At 52.4% G+C, this 14,934-nt stretch overlaps 32 non-coding genes and 29 pseudogenes across 32 annotated transcripts; all 61 read left to right on the top strand.

Annotated features, from left to right (window-relative positions):
* The first annotated feature begins 39 nt into the window (after nt 1-39).
* On the top strand, nt 40-158 carry LOC143951072 (5S ribosomal RNA). Its single transcript, XR_013266378.1, has one exon. It is a non-coding gene; the product is annotated as a 5S ribosomal RNA (ribosomal RNA).
* A 109-nt stretch (nt 159-267) lies between these two features.
* On the top strand, nt 268-386 carry LOC143953844 (5S ribosomal RNA). The gene has a single exon (XR_013268889.1). It is a non-coding gene; the product is annotated as a 5S ribosomal RNA (ribosomal RNA).
* Nucleotides 387-495: 109 nt separating this feature from the next.
* Nucleotides 496-614, top strand: LOC143951409 (5S ribosomal RNA). The gene has a single exon (XR_013266684.1). It is a non-coding gene; the product is annotated as a 5S ribosomal RNA (ribosomal RNA).
* Nucleotides 615-723: 109 nt separating this feature from the next.
* LOC143947549 (5S ribosomal RNA) lies at nt 724-842 on the top strand (annotated as a pseudogene).
* A 109-nt stretch (nt 843-951) lies between these two features.
* On the top strand, nt 952-1,070 carry LOC143946447 (5S ribosomal RNA; annotated as a pseudogene).
* A 109-nt stretch (nt 1,071-1,179) lies between these two features.
* On the top strand, nt 1,180-1,298 carry LOC143945689 (5S ribosomal RNA; annotated as a pseudogene).
* A 109-nt stretch (nt 1,299-1,407) lies between these two features.
* On the top strand, nt 1,408-1,526 carry LOC143954986 (5S ribosomal RNA; annotated as a pseudogene).
* Nucleotides 1,527-1,635: 109 nt separating this feature from the next.
* On the top strand, nt 1,636-1,744 carry LOC143946402 (5S ribosomal RNA; annotated as a pseudogene).
* Nucleotides 1,745-1,853: 109 nt separating this feature from the next.
* LOC143953832 (5S ribosomal RNA) lies at nt 1,854-1,972 on the top strand. Its single transcript, XR_013268878.1, has one exon. It is a non-coding gene; the product is annotated as a 5S ribosomal RNA (ribosomal RNA).
* Nucleotides 1,973-2,081: 109 nt separating this feature from the next.
* On the top strand, nt 2,082-2,200 carry LOC143951750 (5S ribosomal RNA). The gene has a single exon (XR_013266992.1). It is a non-coding gene; the product is annotated as a 5S ribosomal RNA (ribosomal RNA).
* Nucleotides 2,201-2,309: 109 nt separating this feature from the next.
* Nucleotides 2,310-2,428, top strand: LOC143951408 (5S ribosomal RNA). Its single transcript, XR_013266683.1, has one exon. It is a non-coding gene; the product is annotated as a 5S ribosomal RNA (ribosomal RNA).
* Nucleotides 2,429-2,537: 109 nt separating this feature from the next.
* LOC143945629 (5S ribosomal RNA) lies at nt 2,538-2,656 on the top strand (annotated as a pseudogene).
* A 109-nt stretch (nt 2,657-2,765) lies between these two features.
* Nucleotides 2,766-2,884, top strand: LOC143946907 (5S ribosomal RNA). The gene has a single exon (XR_013265254.1). It is a non-coding gene; the product is annotated as a 5S ribosomal RNA (ribosomal RNA).
* A 109-nt stretch (nt 2,885-2,993) lies between these two features.
* LOC143944046 (5S ribosomal RNA) lies at nt 2,994-3,112 on the top strand (annotated as a pseudogene).
* Nucleotides 3,113-3,221: 109 nt separating this feature from the next.
* LOC143946043 (5S ribosomal RNA) lies at nt 3,222-3,340 on the top strand (annotated as a pseudogene).
* A 316-nt stretch (nt 3,341-3,656) lies between these two features.
* Nucleotides 3,657-3,775, top strand: LOC143944382 (5S ribosomal RNA; annotated as a pseudogene).
* A 109-nt stretch (nt 3,776-3,884) lies between these two features.
* Nucleotides 3,885-4,003, top strand: LOC143952449 (5S ribosomal RNA). Its single transcript, XR_013267625.1, has one exon. It is a non-coding gene; the product is annotated as a 5S ribosomal RNA (ribosomal RNA).
* Nucleotides 4,004-4,112: 109 nt separating this feature from the next.
* On the top strand, nt 4,113-4,231 carry LOC143944838 (5S ribosomal RNA; annotated as a pseudogene).
* Nucleotides 4,232-4,340: 109 nt separating this feature from the next.
* On the top strand, nt 4,341-4,459 carry LOC143954885 (5S ribosomal RNA). Its single transcript, XR_013269765.1, has one exon. It is a non-coding gene; the product is annotated as a 5S ribosomal RNA (ribosomal RNA).
* Nucleotides 4,460-4,568: 109 nt separating this feature from the next.
* LOC143949552 (5S ribosomal RNA) lies at nt 4,569-4,687 on the top strand. Its single transcript, XR_013265498.1, has one exon. It is a non-coding gene; the product is annotated as a 5S ribosomal RNA (ribosomal RNA).
* Nucleotides 4,688-4,796: 109 nt separating this feature from the next.
* On the top strand, nt 4,797-4,915 carry LOC143944499 (5S ribosomal RNA; annotated as a pseudogene).
* A 109-nt stretch (nt 4,916-5,024) lies between these two features.
* On the top strand, nt 5,025-5,143 carry LOC143953828 (5S ribosomal RNA). Its single transcript, XR_013268874.1, has one exon. It is a non-coding gene; the product is annotated as a 5S ribosomal RNA (ribosomal RNA).
* A 109-nt stretch (nt 5,144-5,252) lies between these two features.
* On the top strand, nt 5,253-5,371 carry LOC143944381 (5S ribosomal RNA; annotated as a pseudogene).
* A 109-nt stretch (nt 5,372-5,480) lies between these two features.
* LOC143943457 (5S ribosomal RNA) lies at nt 5,481-5,599 on the top strand (annotated as a pseudogene).
* Nucleotides 5,600-5,708: 109 nt separating this feature from the next.
* Nucleotides 5,709-5,827, top strand: LOC143952111 (5S ribosomal RNA). The gene has a single exon (XR_013267320.1). It is a non-coding gene; the product is annotated as a 5S ribosomal RNA (ribosomal RNA).
* A 327-nt stretch (nt 5,828-6,154) lies between these two features.
* On the top strand, nt 6,155-6,273 carry LOC143954336 (5S ribosomal RNA). Its single transcript, XR_013269337.1, has one exon. It is a non-coding gene; the product is annotated as a 5S ribosomal RNA (ribosomal RNA).
* Nucleotides 6,274-6,382: 109 nt separating this feature from the next.
* Nucleotides 6,383-6,501, top strand: LOC143953820 (5S ribosomal RNA). The gene has a single exon (XR_013268867.1). It is a non-coding gene; the product is annotated as a 5S ribosomal RNA (ribosomal RNA).
* A 109-nt stretch (nt 6,502-6,610) lies between these two features.
* On the top strand, nt 6,611-6,719 carry LOC143947679 (5S ribosomal RNA; annotated as a pseudogene).
* Nucleotides 6,720-6,828: 109 nt separating this feature from the next.
* LOC143949634 (5S ribosomal RNA) lies at nt 6,829-6,937 on the top strand (annotated as a pseudogene).
* A 109-nt stretch (nt 6,938-7,046) lies between these two features.
* On the top strand, nt 7,047-7,165 carry LOC143953808 (5S ribosomal RNA). Its single transcript, XR_013268856.1, has one exon. It is a non-coding gene; the product is annotated as a 5S ribosomal RNA (ribosomal RNA).
* Nucleotides 7,166-7,274: 109 nt separating this feature from the next.
* LOC143947678 (5S ribosomal RNA) lies at nt 7,275-7,383 on the top strand (annotated as a pseudogene).
* Nucleotides 7,384-7,710: 327 nt separating this feature from the next.
* LOC143953796 (5S ribosomal RNA) lies at nt 7,711-7,829 on the top strand. The gene has a single exon (XR_013268845.1). It is a non-coding gene; the product is annotated as a 5S ribosomal RNA (ribosomal RNA).
* Nucleotides 7,830-7,938: 109 nt separating this feature from the next.
* Nucleotides 7,939-8,057, top strand: LOC143951325 (5S ribosomal RNA). Its single transcript, XR_013266608.1, has one exon. It is a non-coding gene; the product is annotated as a 5S ribosomal RNA (ribosomal RNA).
* A 109-nt stretch (nt 8,058-8,166) lies between these two features.
* LOC143949540 (5S ribosomal RNA) lies at nt 8,167-8,285 on the top strand. The gene has a single exon (XR_013265497.1). It is a non-coding gene; the product is annotated as a 5S ribosomal RNA (ribosomal RNA).
* A 109-nt stretch (nt 8,286-8,394) lies between these two features.
* LOC143944497 (5S ribosomal RNA) lies at nt 8,395-8,513 on the top strand (annotated as a pseudogene).
* Nucleotides 8,514-8,622: 109 nt separating this feature from the next.
* LOC143953827 (5S ribosomal RNA) lies at nt 8,623-8,741 on the top strand. Its single transcript, XR_013268873.1, has one exon. It is a non-coding gene; the product is annotated as a 5S ribosomal RNA (ribosomal RNA).
* A 109-nt stretch (nt 8,742-8,850) lies between these two features.
* LOC143944379 (5S ribosomal RNA) lies at nt 8,851-8,969 on the top strand (annotated as a pseudogene).
* Nucleotides 8,970-9,078: 109 nt separating this feature from the next.
* Nucleotides 9,079-9,197, top strand: LOC143952448 (5S ribosomal RNA). The gene has a single exon (XR_013267624.1). It is a non-coding gene; the product is annotated as a 5S ribosomal RNA (ribosomal RNA).
* Nucleotides 9,198-9,306: 109 nt separating this feature from the next.
* On the top strand, nt 9,307-9,425 carry LOC143952682 (5S ribosomal RNA). The gene has a single exon (XR_013267835.1). It is a non-coding gene; the product is annotated as a 5S ribosomal RNA (ribosomal RNA).
* A 327-nt stretch (nt 9,426-9,752) lies between these two features.
* On the top strand, nt 9,753-9,871 carry LOC143951973 (5S ribosomal RNA). Its single transcript, XR_013267195.1, has one exon. It is a non-coding gene; the product is annotated as a 5S ribosomal RNA (ribosomal RNA).
* A 109-nt stretch (nt 9,872-9,980) lies between these two features.
* Nucleotides 9,981-10,099, top strand: LOC143953784 (5S ribosomal RNA). Its single transcript, XR_013268834.1, has one exon. It is a non-coding gene; the product is annotated as a 5S ribosomal RNA (ribosomal RNA).
* Nucleotides 10,100-10,208: 109 nt separating this feature from the next.
* Nucleotides 10,209-10,317, top strand: LOC143947677 (5S ribosomal RNA; annotated as a pseudogene).
* Nucleotides 10,318-10,426: 109 nt separating this feature from the next.
* Nucleotides 10,427-10,535, top strand: LOC143949633 (5S ribosomal RNA; annotated as a pseudogene).
* Nucleotides 10,536-10,644: 109 nt separating this feature from the next.
* Nucleotides 10,645-10,763, top strand: LOC143953772 (5S ribosomal RNA). Its single transcript, XR_013268823.1, has one exon. It is a non-coding gene; the product is annotated as a 5S ribosomal RNA (ribosomal RNA).
* A 109-nt stretch (nt 10,764-10,872) lies between these two features.
* Nucleotides 10,873-10,981, top strand: LOC143947676 (5S ribosomal RNA; annotated as a pseudogene).
* A 327-nt stretch (nt 10,982-11,308) lies between these two features.
* On the top strand, nt 11,309-11,427 carry LOC143951971 (5S ribosomal RNA). The gene has a single exon (XR_013267193.1). It is a non-coding gene; the product is annotated as a 5S ribosomal RNA (ribosomal RNA).
* Nucleotides 11,428-11,536: 109 nt separating this feature from the next.
* LOC143951730 (5S ribosomal RNA) lies at nt 11,537-11,655 on the top strand. The gene has a single exon (XR_013266974.1). It is a non-coding gene; the product is annotated as a 5S ribosomal RNA (ribosomal RNA).
* A 109-nt stretch (nt 11,656-11,764) lies between these two features.
* Nucleotides 11,765-11,883, top strand: LOC143946637 (5S ribosomal RNA; annotated as a pseudogene).
* Nucleotides 11,884-11,992: 109 nt separating this feature from the next.
* LOC143951043 (5S ribosomal RNA) lies at nt 11,993-12,111 on the top strand. Its single transcript, XR_013266352.1, has one exon. It is a non-coding gene; the product is annotated as a 5S ribosomal RNA (ribosomal RNA).
* A 109-nt stretch (nt 12,112-12,220) lies between these two features.
* On the top strand, nt 12,221-12,339 carry LOC143944900 (5S ribosomal RNA; annotated as a pseudogene).
* A 109-nt stretch (nt 12,340-12,448) lies between these two features.
* Nucleotides 12,449-12,567, top strand: LOC143951625 (5S ribosomal RNA). The gene has a single exon (XR_013266880.1). It is a non-coding gene; the product is annotated as a 5S ribosomal RNA (ribosomal RNA).
* Nucleotides 12,568-12,676: 109 nt separating this feature from the next.
* LOC143951042 (5S ribosomal RNA) lies at nt 12,677-12,795 on the top strand. Its single transcript, XR_013266351.1, has one exon. It is a non-coding gene; the product is annotated as a 5S ribosomal RNA (ribosomal RNA).
* A 109-nt stretch (nt 12,796-12,904) lies between these two features.
* On the top strand, nt 12,905-13,023 carry LOC143948363 (5S ribosomal RNA; annotated as a pseudogene).
* A 109-nt stretch (nt 13,024-13,132) lies between these two features.
* LOC143943767 (5S ribosomal RNA) lies at nt 13,133-13,251 on the top strand (annotated as a pseudogene).
* Nucleotides 13,252-13,360: 109 nt separating this feature from the next.
* LOC143944899 (5S ribosomal RNA) lies at nt 13,361-13,479 on the top strand (annotated as a pseudogene).
* A 109-nt stretch (nt 13,480-13,588) lies between these two features.
* LOC143953022 (5S ribosomal RNA) lies at nt 13,589-13,707 on the top strand. Its single transcript, XR_013268142.1, has one exon. It is a non-coding gene; the product is annotated as a 5S ribosomal RNA (ribosomal RNA).
* A 109-nt stretch (nt 13,708-13,816) lies between these two features.
* On the top strand, nt 13,817-13,935 carry LOC143950324 (5S ribosomal RNA). The gene has a single exon (XR_013265736.1). It is a non-coding gene; the product is annotated as a 5S ribosomal RNA (ribosomal RNA).
* Nucleotides 13,936-14,044: 109 nt separating this feature from the next.
* Nucleotides 14,045-14,163, top strand: LOC143947533 (5S ribosomal RNA; annotated as a pseudogene).
* Nucleotides 14,164-14,272: 109 nt separating this feature from the next.
* LOC143945745 (5S ribosomal RNA) lies at nt 14,273-14,391 on the top strand (annotated as a pseudogene).
* Nucleotides 14,392-14,500: 109 nt separating this feature from the next.
* LOC143952893 (5S ribosomal RNA) lies at nt 14,501-14,619 on the top strand. The gene has a single exon (XR_013268026.1). It is a non-coding gene; the product is annotated as a 5S ribosomal RNA (ribosomal RNA).
* A 109-nt stretch (nt 14,620-14,728) lies between these two features.
* On the top strand, nt 14,729-14,847 carry LOC143949289 (5S ribosomal RNA; annotated as a pseudogene).
* The last annotated feature ends 87 nt before the right edge of the window (nt 14,848-14,934 follow it).

The following is a 14,934-nucleotide window of genomic DNA, read 5'->3' as shown; positions in this document are numbered from 1 at the left end:
TGACTTTTGTCAAGAGAGTTGTAAGTAGGGTGCAAGATTGCCTACGGCCACATCACCCTGAATGCGCTCGATCTCGTCTGATCTCGGATGCTAAGCAGGGTCGGGCCTGGTTAGTACCTGGATGGGAGACCACCTGGGAATACCAGGTGCCGTAGGCTTTTTTCCATTATGTTGTTGGCTTTGGCGACCTGCTGTATTTTTCATCTCGATTGCCCGGGGTGACCACCTTGGCTTTTGTCAAGAGAGTTGTAAGTAGGGTGCAAGATCGCCTACGGCCACATCACCCTGAATGCGCTCGATCTCGTCTGATCTCGGATGCTAAGCAGGGTCGGGCCTGGTTAGTACCTGGATGGGAGACCGCCTGGGAATACCAGGTGCCGTAGGCTTTTTTCCATTATGTTGTTGGCTTTGGCGACCTGCTGTATTTTTCATCTCGATTGCCCGAGATGACCACCTTGGCTTTTGTCAAGAGAGTTGTAAGTAGGGTGCAAGATCGCCTACGGCCACATCACCCTGAATGCGCTCGATCTCGTCTGATCTCGGATGCTAAGCAGGGTCAGGCCTGGTTAGTACCTGGATGGGAGACCGCCTGGGAATACCAGGTGCCGTAGGCTTTATTCCATTATGTTGTTGGCTTTGGCGACCTGCTGTATTTTTCCTCTCGATTGCCCGAGGTGACCACCTTGGCTTTTGTCAAGAGAGTTGTAAGTAGGGTGCAAGATTGCGTACGGCCACATCACCCTGAATGCGCTCGATCTCATCTGATCTCAGATGCTAAGCATTGTCGGGCCTGGTTAGTACCTGGATGGGAGACCGCCTGGGAATACCAGGTGCCATAGGCTTTTTTCCATTATGTTGTTTGCTTTGGCGACCTGCTGTATTTTTCCTCTCGATTGCCCGAGGTGACCACCTTGGCTTTTTTCAAGAGAGTTGTAAGTAGGGTGCAGGATAGCCCATGGCCACATCACCCTGAATGTGCTCGATCTCGTCTAATCTCGGATGCTAAGCAGGGTCGGTCCTGGTTAGTACCTGGATGGGAGACCGCCTGGGAATACCAGGTGCCGTAGGCTTTTTTCCATTATGTTGTTGGCTTTGGCGACCTGCTGTATTTTTCCTCTCGTTTGCCCGAGGTGACCACCTTGGCTTTTGTCAAGAGAGTTGTAAGTAGGGTGCAAGATTGCCTAAAGCCACATCACCCTGAATGCGCTCGATCTCGTCTGATCTCGGATGCTAAGCAGGGTCGGGCCTGGTTAGTACCTGGATGGGAGACCGCCTTGGAATACGAGGTGCTGTAGGCTTTTGGCCATTATGTTGTTGGCTTTGGCGACCTGCTGTATTTTTCCTCTCGATTGCCCGAGGTGACCACCTTGGCTTTTGTCAAGAGAGTTTTAAGTAGGATGCAAGATTGCCTACGGCCACATCACCCTGAATGCGCTCGATCTCGTCTGATCTCGGATGCTAAGCAGGGTCGGGCCTGGTTAATACCTGGATGGGAGACCGCCTGGGAATACCAGTTGCCGTAGGCTTTTTTCCATTATGTTGTTGGCTTTGGCGACCTGCTGTATTTTTCCTCTCTATTGCCCAAGGTGACCACCTTGGCTTTTGTCAACAGAGTTGTAAGTAGGGTGCAAGATCGCCTACGGCCACATCACCCTGAATGCGCTCGATCTCGGATGCTAAGCAGGGTCGGGCCTGGTTAGTACCTGGATGGGAGACCGCCTGGGAATTCCAGGTGCCGTAGGCTTTTTTCCATTATGTTGTTGGCTTTGGCGACCTACTGTATTTTTCCTCTCGATTGCCCGAGGTGACCACCTTGGCTTTTGTCAAGAGAGTTGTAAGTAGGATGCATGATCGCCTACGGCCACATCACCCTGAATGCGCTCGATCTCGTCTGATCTCGGATGCTAAGCAGGGTCGGGCCTGGTTAGTACCTGGATGGGAGACCGCCTGGGAATACCAGGTGCCGTAGGCTTTTTTCCATTATGTTGTTGGCTTTGGCGACCTGCTGTATTTTTCCTCTCGATTGCCCGAGGTGACCACCTTGGCTTTTGTCAAGAGAGTTGTAAGTAGGGTGCAAGATCGCCTATGGCCACATCACCCTGAATGCGCTCGATCTCGTCTGATCTCGGATGCTAAGCAGGGTCGGGCCTGGTTAGTACCTGGATGGGAGACCGCCTGAGAATACCAGGTGCCATAGGCTTTTTTCCATTATGTTGTTGGCTTTGGCGACCTGCTGTATTTTTCCTCTCGATTGCCCGAGGTGACCACCTTGGCTTTTGTCAAGTGAGTTGTAAGTAGGGTGCAAGATTGCCTACGGCCACATCACCCTGAATGCGCTCGATCTCGTCTGATCTCGGATGCTAAGCAGGGTCAGGCCTGGTTAGTACCTGGATGGGAGACCGCCTGGGAATACCAGGTGCCGTAGGCTTTTTTCCATTATGTTGTTGGCTTTGGCGACCTGCTGTATTTTTCATCTCGATTGCCCGAGGTGACCACCTTGGCTTTTGTCAAGAGAGTTGTAAGTAGGGTGCCAGATCGCTTACGGCCACATCACCCTGAATGCGTTTGATCTCGTCTGATCCCGGATGCTAAGCAGGGTTGGGCCTGGTTAGTACCTGGATGGGAGACCACCTTGGAATACCAGGTGCCGTAGGCTTTTTTCCATTATGTTGTTGGCTTTGGCGACCTGCTGTATTTTTCCTCTCGATTGCCCGAGGTGACCACCTTGGCTTTTGTCAAGAGAGTCGTAAGTAGGGTGCAAGATCGCCTACGGCCACATCACCCTGAATGCGCTCGATCTCATCTGATCTCGGATGCTAAGCAGGGTCGGGCCTGGTTAGTACCTGGATGGGAGACCGCCTGGGAATACCAGGTGCCGTAGGCTTTTTTCCATTATGTTGTTGGCTTTGTCGACCTGCTGTATTTTTCCTCTCGATTGCCCGTGGTGACCACCTTGGCTTTTGTCAAGAGAGTTGTAAGTAGGGTGCAAGATCGCCTATGGCTACATCACCCTGAATGCGCTCGATCTCGTCTGATCTCGGATGCTAAGCAGGGTTGGGCCTGGTTAGTACCTGGATGGGAGACCGCCTTGGAATACAAGGTGCCGTAGGCTATTTTCCATTATGTTGTTGGCTTTGGCGACCTGCTGTATTTTTCCTCTCGATTGCCCGAGGTGACCACCTTGGCTTTTGTCAAGAGAGTTGTAAGTAGGGTGCAAGACGGCCTACGGCTACATCACCCTGAATGCGCTCAATCTCGTCTGATCTCGGATGCTAAGCAGGGTCAGGCCTGGTTAGTACCTGGATGGGAGACCGCCTGGGAATACCAGGTGCCATAGGCTTTTTTCCATTATGTTGTTGGCTTTGGCGACCTGCTGTATTTTTCCTCTCGATTGGCCGAGTTGACCACCTTGGCTTTTGTCAAGAGAGTTGTAAGTAGGGTGCAAGATCGCCTGCAAACACATCACCCTGAATGCGCTCGATCTCGGATGCTAAGCAGGGTCGGGCCTGGATGGGAGACCGCCTGGGAATACCAGGTGCCGTAGGCTTTTTTCCATTATGTTGTTGGCTTTGGCGACCTGCTGTATTTTTCCTCTCGATTGGCCGAGTTGACCACCTTGGCTTTTGTCAAGAGAGTTGTAAGTAGGGTGCAAGATCGCCTACGGCCACATCACCCTGAATGCACTCGATCTCGTCTGATCTCGGATGCTAAGCAGGGTCCGGCCTGGTTAGTATCTGGATGGGAGACCGCCTGGGAATACCAGGTGCCATAGGCTTTTTTCCATTATGTTGTTGGCTTTGGCGACCTGCTGTATTTTTCCTCTCGATTGCCCGATGTGACCACCTTGGCTTTTGTCAAGAGAGTTGTAAGTAGGGTGCAAGATTGCCTACGGCCACATCTCCCTGAATGCGCTCGATCTCGTCTGATCTCGGATGCTAAGCAGGGTCGGGCCTGGTTTGTACCTGGATGGGAGACCTCCTGGGAATACCAGGTGCCGTCGGCTTTTTTCCATTATGTTGTTGGCTTTGGCGACCTGCTGTATTTTTCCTCTCCATTGCCCGAGGTGACCACCTTGGCTTTTGTCAAGAGAGTTGTAAGTAGGGTGCGAGATCGCTTACGGCCACATCACCCTGAATGCGTTTGATCTCATCTGATCTCGGATGCTAAGCAGGGTCGGGTCTGGTTAGTACCTGGATGGGAGACCGCCTTGGAATACCAGGTGCCGTAGGCTTTTTTCCATTATGTTGTTGGCTTTGGCGACCTGCTGTATTTTTCCTCTCGATTGCCCGAGGTGACCACCTTGGCTTTTGTCAAGAGAGTCGTAAGTAGGGTGCAAGATCGCCTACGGCCACATCACCCTGAATGCGCTCGATCTCATCTGATCTCGGATGCTAAGCAGGGTCGGGCCTGGTTAGTACCTGGATGGGAGACCGCCTGGGAGTACCAGGTGCCGTAGGCTTTTTTCCATTATGTTGTTGGCTTTGTCGACCTGCTGTATTTTTCCTCTCGATTGCCCGTGGTGACCACCTTGGCTTTTGTCAAGAGAGTTGTAAGTAGGGTGCAAGATCGCCTATGGCTACATCACCCTGAATGCGCTCGATCTCGTCTGATCTCGGATGCTAAGCAGGGTTGGGCCTGGTTAGTACCTGGATGGGAGACCGCCTGGGAATACCAGGTGCCGTAGGCTTTTTTCAATTATGTTGTTGGCTTTGGCGACCTGCTGTATTTTTCCTCTCTATTGCCCGAGGTGACCACCTTGGCTTTTGTCAAGAGAGTTGTAAGTAGGGTGCAAGACGGCCTACGGCTACATCACCCTGAATGCGCTCAATCTCGTCTGATCTCGGATGCTAAGCAGGGTCGGGCCTGTTTAGTACCTGCATGGGAGACCACCTGGGAATACCAGGTGCCGTAGGCTTTTTTCCATTATGTTGTTGGCTTTGGCGACCTGCTGTATTTTTCCTCTCGATTGCCCAAGGTGACCACCTTGGCTTTTGTCAAGAGAGTTGTAAGTAGGGTGCAAGATCGCCTACGGCCACATCACCCTGAATGCGCTCGATCTCGTCTGATCTCGGATGCTAAGCAGGGTCGGGCCTGGTTAGTAACTGGATGGGAGATCGCCTGGGAATACCAGGTGCCGTAGGCTTTTTTCCATTATGTTGTTGGCTTTGGCGACCTGCTGTATTTTTCCTCTCGATTGGCCGAGGTGACCACCTTGGCTTTTGTCAAGAGAGTTGTAAGTAGGGTGCAAGATCGCCTACGGCCACATCACCCTGAATGCACTCGATCTCGTCTGATCTCGGATGCTAAGCAGGGTCCGGCCTGGTTAGTATCTGGATGGGAGACCGCCTGGGAATACCAGGTGCCATAGGCTTTTTTCCATTATGTTGTTGGCTTTGGCGACCTGCTTTATTTTTCCTCTCGATTGCCCGATGTGACCACCTTGGCTTTTGTCAAGAGAGTTGTAAGTAGGGTGCAAGATTGCCTACGGCCACATCTCCCTGAATGCGCTCGATCTTGTCTGATCTCGGATGCTAAGCAGGGTCGGGCCTGGTTTGTACCTGGATGGGAGACCTCCTGGGAATACCAGGTGCCGTCGGCTTTTTTCCATTATGTTGTTGGCTTTGGCGACCTGCTGTATTTTTCCTCTCCATTGCCCGAGGTGACCACCTTGGCTTTTGTCAAGAGAGTTGTAAGTAGGGTGCAAGATAGCTTACGGCCACATCACCCTGAATGCGTTTGATCTCATCTGATCTCGAATGCTAAGCAGGGTCGGGCCTGGTTAGTACCTGGATGGGAGACCGCCTGGGAATACCAGGTGCCGTAGGCTTTTTTCCATTATGTTGTTGGCTTTGGCGACCTGCTGTATTTTTCCTCTCGATTGCCCGAGGTGACCACCATGGCTTTTGTCAAGAGAGTTGTAAGTAGGGTGCAAGATCACCTGCAAACACATCACCCTGAATGCGCTCGATCTCGGATGCTAAGCAGGGTCGGGCCTGGTTAGTACCTGGATGGGAGACCGCCTGGGAATACCAGGTGCCGTAGGCTTTTTTCCATTATGTTGTTGGCTTTGGCGACCTGCTGTATTTTTCCTCTCGATTGCCCGAGGTGACCACCTTGGCTTTTGTCAAGAGAGTTGTAAGTAGGGTGCAAGATCGCCTACGGCCACATCACGCTGAATGCGCTCAATCTCGTCTGATCTCGGATGCTAAGCAGGGTCGGGCCTGGTTAGTACCTGGATGGGAGACCGCCTGGGAATACCAGGTGCCGTAGGCTTTTTTCCATTATGTTGTTGGCTTTGGCGACCTGCTGTATTTTTCCTCTCGATTGCCTGAGGTGACCACCTTGGCTTTTGTCAAGAGAGTTGTAAGTAGGGTGCAAGATCGCCTACGGCCACATCACCCTGAATGCGCTCGATCTCGTCTGATCTCGGATGCTAAGCAGGGTCGGGCCTGGTTAGTACCTGGATGGGAGACCGCCTGGGAATACCAGGTGCCGTAGGCTTTTTTCCATTATGTTGTTGGCTTTGGCGACCTGCTGTATTTTTCGTCTCGACTGCCCGAGGTGACCACCTTGGCTTTTGTCAAGAGAGTTGTAAGTAGGATGCAAGATCGCCTATGGCCACATCACCCTGAATGCGCTCGATCTCGGATGCTAAGCAGGGTCGTGCCTGGTTAGTACCTGGATGGGAGACCGCCTGGGAATACCAGGTGCTGTAGGCTTTTTTCCATTATGTTGTTGGCTTTGGCGACCTGCTGTATTTTTCCTCTCGATTGCCCGAGGTGACCACCTTGGCTTTTGTCAAGAGAGTTGTAAGTAGGGTGCAAGATCGCCTGCAAACACATCACCCTGAATGCGCTCGATCTCGGATGCTAAGCAGGGTCGAGCCTGGTTAGTACCTGGATGGGAGACCGCCTGGGAATACCGGGTGCCGTAGGCTTTTTTCCATTATGTTGTTGGCTTTGGCGACCTGCTGTATTTTTCCTCTCGATTGCCCGAGGTGACCACCTTGGCTTTTGTCAAGAGAGTTGTAAGTAGGGTGCAAGATCGCCTACGGCCACATCACCCTGAATGCGCTCGATCTCGTCTGATCTCGGATGCTAAGCAGGGTCGGGCCTGGTTAGTACCTGGATGGGAGACCGCCTGGGAATACCAGGTGCCGTAGGCTTTTTTCCATTATGTTGTTGGCTTTGGCGACCTGCTGTATTTTTCCTCTCGATTGCCCGAGGTGACCACCTTGGCTTTTGTCAAGAGAGTTGTAAGTAGGATGCAAGATCGCCTATGGCCACATCACCCTGAATGCGCTCGATCTCGGATGCTAAGCAGGGTCGTGCCTGGTTAGTACCTGGATGGGAGACCGCCTGGGAATACCAGGTGCTGTAGGCTTTTTTCCATTATGTTGTTGGCTTTGGCGACCTGCTGTATTTTTCCTCTCGATTGCCCGAGGTGACCACCTTGGCTTTTGTCAAGAGAGTTGTAAGTAGGGTGCAAGATCCCCTGCAAACACATCACCCTGAATGCGCTCGATCTCGGATGCTAAGCAGGGTCGGGCCTGGTTAGTACCTGGATGGGAGACCGCCTGGGAATACCAGGTGCCGTAGGCTTTTTTCCATTATGTTGTTGGCTTTGGCGACCTGCTGTATTTTTCCTCTCGATTGCCCGAGGTGACCACCTTGGCTTTTGTCAAGAGAGTTGTAAGTAGGGTGCAAGATCGCCTACGGCCACATCACCCTGAATGCGCTCGATCTCGTCTGATCTCGGATGCTAAGCAGGGTCGGGCCTGGTTAGTACCTGGATGGGAGACCGCCTGGGAATACCAGGTGCCGTAGGCTTTTTTCCATTATGTTGTTGGCTTTGGCGACCTGCTGTATTTTTCCTCTCGATTGCCCGAGGTGACCACCTTGGCTTTTGTCAAGAGAGTCGTAAGTGGGGTGCAAGATCGCCTACGGCCACATCACCCTGAATGCGCTCGATCTTATCTGATCTCGGATGCTAAGCAGGGTCGGGCCTGGTTAGTACCTGGATGGGAGACCGCCTGGGAGTACCAGGTGCCGTAGGCTTTTTTCCATTATGTTGTTGGCTTTGTCGACCTGCTGTATTTTTCCTCTCGATTGCCCGTGGTGACCACCTTGGCTTTTGTCAAGAGAGTTGTAAGTAGGGTGCAAGATCGCCTATGGCTACATCACCCTGAATGCGCTCGATCTCGTCTGATCTCGGATGCTAAGCAGGGTTGGGCCTGGTTAGTACCTGGATGGGAGACCGCCTGGGAATACCAGGTGCCGTAGGCTTTTTTCAATTATGTTGTTGGCTTTGGCGACCTGCTGTATTTTTCCTCTCGATTGCCCGAGGTGACCACCTTGGCTTTTGTCAAGAGAGTTGTAAGTAGGGTGCAAGATGGCCTACGGCTACATCACCCTGAATGCGCTCAATCTCGTCTGATCTCGGATGCTAAGCAGGGTCGGGCCTGTTTAGTACCTGCATGGGAGACCACCTGGGAATACCAGGTGCCGTAGGCTTTTTTCCATTATGTTGTTGGCTTTGGCGACCTGCTGTATTTTTCCTCTCGATTGCCCAAGGTGACCACCTTGGCTTTTGTCAAGAGAGTTGTAAGTAGGGTGCAAGATCGCCTACGGCCACATCACCCTGAATGCGCTCGATCTCGTCTGATCTCGGATGCTAAGCAGGGTCGGGCCTGGTTAGTAACTGGATGGGAGATCGCCTGGGAATACCAGGTGCCGTAGGCTTTTTTCCATTATGTTGTTGGCTTTGGCGACCTGCTGTATTTTTCCTCTCGATTGGCCGAGGTGACCACCTTGGCTTTTGTCAAGAGAGTTGTAAGTAGGGTGCAAGATCGCCTACGGCCACATCACCCTGAATGCACTCGATCTCGTCTGATCTCGGATGCTAAGCAGGGTCCGGCCTGGTTAGTATCTGGATGGGAGACCGCCTGGGAATACCAGGTGCCATAGGCTTTTTTCCATTATGTTGTTGGCTTTGGCGACCTGCTTTATTTTTCCTCTCGATTGCCCGATGTGACCACCTTGGCTTTTGTCAAGAGAGTTGTAAGTAGGGTGCAAGATTGCCTACGGCCACATCTCCCTGAATGCGCTCGATCTCGTCTGATCTCGGATGCTAAGCAGGGTCGGGCCTGGTTTGTACCTGGATGGGAGACCTCCTGGGAATACCAGGTGCCGTCGGCTTTTTTCCATTATGTTGTTGGCTTTGGCGACCTGCTGTATTTTTCCTCTCCATTGCCCGAGGTGACCACCTTGGCTTTTGTCAAGAGAGTTGTAAGTAGGGTGCAAGATAGCTTACGGCCACATCACCCTGAATGCGTTTGATCTCATCTGATCTCGGATGCTAAGCAGGGTCGGGCCTGGTTAGTACCTGGATGGGAGACCGCCTGGGAATACCAGGTGCCGTAGGCTTTTTTCCATTATGTTGTTGGCTTTGGCGACCTGCTGTATTTTTCCTCTCGATTGCCCGAGGTGACCACCATGGCTTTTGTCAAGAGAGTTGTAAGTAGGGTGCAAGATCACCTGCAAACACATCACCCTGAATGCGCTCGATCTCGGATGCTAAGCAGGGTCGGGCCTGGTTAGTACCTGGATGGGAGACCGCCTGGGAATACCAGGTGCCGTAGGCTTTTTTCCATTATGTTGTTGGCTTTGGCGACCTGCTGTATTTTTCCTCTCGATTGCCCGAGGTGACCACCTTGGCTTTTGTCAAGAGAGTTGTAAGTAGGGTGCAAGATCGCCTACGGCCACATCACCCTGAATGCGCTCAATCTCGTCTGATCTCGGATGCTAAGCAGGGTCGGGCCTGGTTAGTACCTGGATGGGAGACCGCCTGGGAATACCAGGTGCCGTAGGCTTTTTTCCATTATGTTGTTGGCTTTGGCGACCTGCTGTATTTTTCCTCTCGATTGCCTGAGGTGACCACCTTGGCTTTTGTCAAGAGAGTTGTAAGTAGGGTGCAAGATCGCCTACGGCCACATCACCCTGAATGCGCTCGATCTCGTCTGATCTCGGATGCTAAGCAGGGTCGGGCCTGGTTAGTACCTGGATGGGAGACCGCCTGGGAATACCAGGTGCCGTAGGCTTTTTTCCATTATGTTGTTGGCTTTGGCGACCTGCTGTATTTTTCCTCTCGACTGCCCGAGGTGACCACCTTGGCTTTTGTCAAGAGAGTTGTAAGTAGGATGCAAGATCGCCTATGGCCACATCACCCTGAATGCGCTCGATCTCGGATGCTAAGCAGGGTCGTGCCTGGTTAGTACCTGGATGGGAGACCGCCTGGGAATACCAGGTGCTGTAGGCTTTTTTCCATTATGTTGTTGGCTTTGGCGACCTGCTGTATTTTTCCTCTCGATTGCCCGAGGTGACCACCTTGGCTTTTGTCAAGAGAGTTGTAAGTAGGGTGCAAGACCGCCTGCAAACACATCACCCTGAATGCGCTCGATCTCGGATGCTAAGCAGGGTCGAGCCTGGTTAGTACCTGGATGGGAGACCGCCTGGGAATACCGGGTGCCGTAGGCTTTTTTCCATTATGTTGTTGGCTTTGGCGACCTGCTGTATTTTTCCTCTCGATTGCCCGAGGTGACCACCTTGGCTTTTGTCAAGAGAGTTGTAAGTAGGGTGCAAGATCGCCTACGGCCACATCACCCTGAATGCGCTCGATCTCGTCTGATCTCGGATGCTAAGCAGGGTCGGGCCTGGTTAGTACCTGGATGGGAGACCGCCTGGGAATACCAGGTGCCGTAGGCTTTTTTCCATTATGTTGTTGGCTTTGGCGACCTGCTGTATTTTTCCTCTCGATTGCCCGAGGTGACCACCTTGGCTTTTGTCAAGAGAGTTGTAAGTAGGATGCAAGATCGCCTATGGCCACATCACCCTGAATGCGCTCGATCTCGGATGCTAAGCAGGGTCGTGCCTGGTTAGTACCTGGATGGGAGACCGCCTGGGAATACCAGGTGCTGTAGGCTTTTTTCCATTATGTTGTTGGCTTTGGCGACCTGCTGTATTTTTCCTCTCGATTGCCCGAGGTGACCACCTTGGCTTTTGTCAAGAGAGTTGTAAGTAGGGTGCAAGATCCCCTGCAAACACATCACCCTGAATGCGCTCGATCTCGGATGCTAAGCAGGGTCGGGCCTGGTTAGTACCTGGATGGGAGACCGCCTGGGAATACCAGGTGCCGTAGGCTTTTTTCCATTATGTTGTTGGCTTTGGCGACCTGCTGTATTTTTCCTCTCGATTGCCTGAGGTGACCACCTTGGCTTTTGTCAAGAGAGTTGTAAGTAGGGTGCAAGATCGCCTACGGCCACATCACCCTGAATGCGCTCAATCTCGTCTGATCTCGGATGCTAAGCAGGGTCGGGCCTGGTTAGTACCTGGATGGGAGACCGCCTGGGAATACCAGGTGCCGTAGGCTTTTTTCCATTATGTTGTTGGCTTTGGCGACCTGCTGTATTTTTCCTCTCGATTGCCCGAAGTGACCACCTTGGCTTTTGTCAAGAGAGTTGTAAGTAGGGTGCAAGATCGCCTACGGCCACATCACCCTGAATGCGCTCGTTCTCGTCTGATCTCGGATGCTAAGCAGGGTCGGGCCTGGTTAGTACCTGGATGGGAGACCGCCTGGGAATACCAGGTGCCGTAGGCTTTTTTCCATTATGTTGTTGGCTTTGGCGACCTGCTGTATTTTTCCTCTCGATTGCCCGAGGTGACCACCTTGGCTTTTGTCAAGAGAGTTGTAAGTAGGGTGCAAGATTGCCTACGGCCACGTCACCCTGAATGCGCTCGACCTCATCTGATCTCGGATGCTGAGCAGGGTCGGGCCTGGTTAGTACCTGGATGGGAGACAGCCTGGGAATACCAGGTGCCGTAGGCTTTTTTCCATTATGTTGTTGGCTTTGGCGACCTGCTGTATTTTTCCTCTCGATTGCCCGAGGTGACCACCTTGGCTTTTGTCAAGAGAGTTGTAAGTAGGGTGCAAGATTGCCTACGGCCACATCACCCTGAATGCGCTCGACCTCGTCTGATCTCGGATGCTAAGCAGGGTCGGGCCTGGTTAGTACCTGGATGGGAGACCGCCTGGGAATACCAGGTGCCGTAGGCTTTTTTCCATTATGTTGTTGGCTTTGGCAACCTGCTGTATTTTTCCTCTCGATTGCCCGAGGTGACCACCTTGGATTTTGTCAAGAGAGTTGTTAGTAGGGTCCAAGATCGCCTACGGCCACATCACCCTGAATGCGCTCGATGTCCTCTGATCTCGGATGCTAAGCAGGGTCGGGCCTGGTTAGTACCTGGATGGGAGACTGCCTGGGAATACCAGGTGCCGTAGGCTTTTTTCCATTATGTTGTTGGCTTTGGCGACCTGCTGTATTTTTCCTCTCGATTGCCCGAGGTGACCACCTTGGCTTTTGTCAAGAGAGTTGTAAGTAGGGTGCAAGATTGCCTACGGCCACATCACCCTGAATGCGCTCGACCTCGTCTGATCTCGGATGCTAAGCAGGGTCGGGCCTGGTTAGTACCTGGATGGGAGACCGCCTGGGAATACCAGGTGCCGTAGGCATTTTTCCATTATGTTGTTGGCTTTGGCAACCTGCTGTATTTTTCCTCTCGATTGCCCGAGGTGACCACCTTGGCTTTTGTCAAGAGAGTTGTAAGTAGGGTGCAAGATTGCCTACGGCCACATCACCCTGAATGCGCTCGACCTCGTCTGATCTCGGATGCTAAGCAGGGTCGGGCCTGGTTAGTACCTGGATGGGAGACCGCCTGGGAATACCAGGTGCCGTAGGCTTTTTTCCATTATGTTGTTGGCTTTGGCAACCTGCTGTATTTTTCCTATCGATTGCCCGAGGTGACCACCTTGGCTTTTGTCAAGAGAGTTGTTAGTAGGGTGCAAGATCGCCTAGGGCCACATCACCCTGAATGCGCTCTATCTCGTCTGATCTCGGATGCTAAGTGGCATCGGGCCTGGTTAGTACCTGGATGGGAGACCGCCTGGGAATACCAGGTGCCGTAGGCTTTTTTCCATTATGTTGTTGGCTTTGGCGACCTGCTGTATTTTTCCTCTCCATTGCCCGAGGTGACCACCTTGGCTTTTGTCAAGAGAGTTGTAAGTAAGGTGCAAGATCGCCTGCGGCCACATCACCCTGAATGCGCTCGATCTCGACTGATCTCGGATGCTAAGCAGGGTCGGGCCTGGTTGGTACCTGGATGGGAGACCGCCTGGGAATACCAGGTGTCGTAGGCTTTTTTCCATTATGTTGTTGGCTTTGGCGACCTGCTGTATTTTTCCTCTCGATTGCCCGAGGTGACCACCTTGGATTTTGTCAAGAGAGTTGTTAGTAGGGTGCAAGATCGCCTACGGCCACATCACCCTGAATGCGCTCGATGTCCTCTGATCTCGGATGCTAAGCAGGGTCGGGCCTGGTTAGTACCTGGATGGGAGACTGCCTGGGAATACCAGGTGCCGTAGGCTTTTTTCCATTATGTTGTTGGCTTTGGCGACCTGCTGTATTTTTCCTCTCGATTGCCCGAGGTGACCACCTTGGCTTTTGTCAAGAGAGTTGTAAGTAGGGTGCAAGATTGCCTACGGCCACATCACCCTGAAAGCGCTCGACCTCGTCTGATCTCGGATGCTAAGCAGGGTCGGGCCTGGTTAGTACCTGGATGGGAGACCGCCTGGGAATACCAGGTGCCATAGGCTTTTTTCCATTATGTTGTTGGCTTTGGCAACCTGCTGTATTTTTCCTCTCGATTGCCCGAGGTGACCACCTTGGCTTTTGTCAAGAGAGTTGTAAGTAGGGTGCAAGATTGCCTACGGCCACATCACCCTGAATGCGCTCGACCTCATCTGATCTCGGATGCTAAGCAGGGTCGGGCCTGGTTAGTACCTGGATGGGAGACCGCCTGGGAATACCAGGTGCCGTAGGCTTTTTTCCATTATGTTGTTGGCTTTGGCAACCTGCTGTATTTTTCCTCTCGATTGCCCGAGGTGACCACCTTGGCTTTTGTCAAGAGAGTTGTTAGTAGGGTGCAAGATCGCCTACGGCCACATCACCCTGAATGCGCTCTATCTCGTCTGATCTCGGATGCTAAGTGGCATCGGGCCTGGTTAGTACCTGGATGGGAGACCGCCTGGGAATACCAGGTGCCGTAGGCTTTTTTCCATTATGTTGTTGGCTTTGGCGACCTGCTGTATTTTTCCTCTCCATTGCCCGAGGTGACCACCTTGGCTTTTGTCAAGAGAGTTGTAAGTAAGGTGCAAGATTGCCTGCGGCCACATCACACTGAATGCGCTCGATCTCGACTGATCTCGGATGCTAAGCAGGGTCGGGCCTGGTTGGTACCTGGATGGGAGACCGCCTGGGAATACCAGGTGTCGTAGGCTTTTTTCCATTATGTTGTTGGCTTTGGCGACCTGCTGTATTTTTCCTCTCGATTGCCCGAGGTGACCACCTTGGCTTTTGTCAAGAGAGTTGTAAGTAGGGTGCAAGATTGCCTTCGGCCACATCACCCTGAATGCACTCAATCTCGTCTGATCTCGGATGCTAAGCAGGGTCGGGCCTGGTTAGTACCTGGATGGGAGACCGCCTGGGAATACCAGGTGCCGTAGGCTTTTTTCCATTATGTTGTTGGCTTTGGCAACCTGCTGTATTTTTCCTCTCGATTGCCCGAGGTGACCACCTTGGCTTTTGTCAAGAGAGTTGTAAGTAGGGTGCAAGATAGCCTACGGACACATCACCCTGAATGCGCTCGATCTCGTCTGATTTCAGATGCAAATCAGGGTCGGGCCTGGTTAGTACCTGGATGGGAGACCGCCTGGGAATACCACGTGCCGCAGGCTTCTTTCCATTATGTTGTTGGCTTTGGCGACCTGCTGTATTTTTCCTCTCGATTGCCCGAGGTGACCACCTTGGCTTTTGTCAAGAGA

The sequence above is a fragment of the Lithobates pipiens genome, unplaced genomic scaffold (assembly GCF_037356315.1).
Source record: "Lithobates pipiens isolate NorthernLeopardFrog02 unplaced genomic scaffold, aLitPip1_a1.2 Scaffold_30, whole genome shotgun sequence".
Classification (NCBI taxonomy): Eukaryota; Metazoa; Chordata; class Amphibia; order Anura; family Ranidae; genus Lithobates; species Lithobates pipiens.
Note: the sequence above shows the minus strand (reverse complement) of the source record. Positions and strands in the feature narration are given on the sequence as shown.